Consider the following 1882-nt stretch of genomic DNA (forward strand, 5'->3'; position numbering starts at 1 on the left):
TAACATCTACAATTAACATAGTAGATTTCTCAACAATAGACAGGACGAAAAAAAAGTGGTCATTGATCACTGACACAATACTCACTTTTTTTTGTTTAATATTGATTGATCTTTCTTACTATTTACTGCCACACCAAATTGGGTTAAACAATGGCTTTAAACTCAATGTACAAATATACCCGGATAGTTTTGTCATTGATTTTCGCTAATATCGAGCGAGAATTTCCTCAATAAGTGTAATCCTGCGACCCCAGCCTACCAAAGGTCACGAAAAACTTACGAAAAGCAAACAGGACTTTGTCACTCACCGAATTTCCGTCTCCACTGGGCATCCTTGAATCTTTCAAGAAACTCTGTTATCCATTTCGCCGAGATTCACATAACTTCTGTCTAATTTCTTTCCACATAGGATCTCGAATCACGATTTGTTTGATTTTCCGCGACCTCCAGTTTGGTACGTTACGTATGAGTTACAAATCGTACAGGCTGGTTCCCGATACAGCCAGATGCGAGAGGGAATGTACGTATATATGTGTATATACATATATATATTTACTACCTATACATTGCGTAGATATGTGTCGATGTGTATATATATAGGTTTATAAATGGCCTCGCGTAGCTTTTTCGAACGAAACGAAAAGTTAATTACACATTTCATGGAAAACCTATTGTTGCAGTGTTAAAAATATTCAAAATATCTTTTGAATTGCAGAAAAATAAATAAATGAAAAAACGCAGTTTAAAAATAATTTAGGCGTATAGGGGTTAAAACAGTTAAAATCCAAATAAGGGAATACACGTGAACGAAACATTTTAAGAACGCACCAGCCGGCTTCTCTGAATATAGCTTCAGAACAGCCTTCCCGTTCTCCCTATCGATAAAAAAAAATCATTGACTTTTTTTGTCAATTTTCATTAAAATAAATTCCTCTGGTAATTTCACTTTTATTTAAAGGACTATTGTTGATGTTTCATTTTCTAGATTATCAGGTTTCAAATTTTATTCTCATAATTATATTGATTTTTTTTAAATTATTTTAATATAAAATAAAAGTAATCGAACGAACATAATTTTAATGAGCATTTTTACGTATCGAAGAGTCTTTTCGAGTGGTAGAATGAGACGGGGAAACAATAGTCTTTCCTTCTCTCGCAAAATCATTATGGCCGAAAAATTCTCTACGTTCTATGCATTTAAAGGAGATGACAGCGGCACTCGGCAGAGATATTACAAAACGCAGTGAGATGATACTACAATGAAAATCCAGCGTTTCCGGAAATTTGCTTCATGAAAAATTTATGGAATTTGCATCATTTGCATTGAAAAAAAATATTAATTCGCACAAACAAATTAAGAAGGAAAGGAAAATTTACGTATGGCATCTTAGAGATTTATGGGATAATTTTTTATGGATAGCCGAGGTCAGCCTAGCCGTAACATGATTTTTTTGCCAATCACCAAAACCGAGAATTCCCAATGGAACGTATTCCCTTATCACGTCGGAAAATTTAAAATTGCCATTGTCAAATTGGCAGACCTGAATTACCGCGTCGCAAGACCGGAAATATGGTGATTTTCTTACGGCGGGAAATCTGTCGACATTCCCAAATGAATTGTACGAAAAACTCACAAATACTTAAAAGTTCTGTTCTATTTCTGCAAGAATTAATCGGACAAAATCGAGGAACCATGAAATAAGAAAAAATGAAAAAAGGATGATGTCAGATGACCGGAATAATCATCGGACAAATATCTGTATTTGCGGGAGTGGTAAAAATTTTGCATGTTTAGATATATCGTCGGCTAGTGAGTTTTTCTGCCAGACTGCTGGCAGCCTGAATATCGATTGTCATTATTTATATCGTACGTTTCCTCTTC

Source organism: Prorops nasuta, unplaced genomic scaffold, assembly GCF_024137725.1.
Source record: "Prorops nasuta isolate Cenicafe-Biocafe unplaced genomic scaffold, Cenicafe_Pnas_1.2 PNAS00008, whole genome shotgun sequence".
NCBI lineage: Eukaryota > Metazoa > Arthropoda > Insecta > Hymenoptera > Bethylidae > Prorops > Prorops nasuta.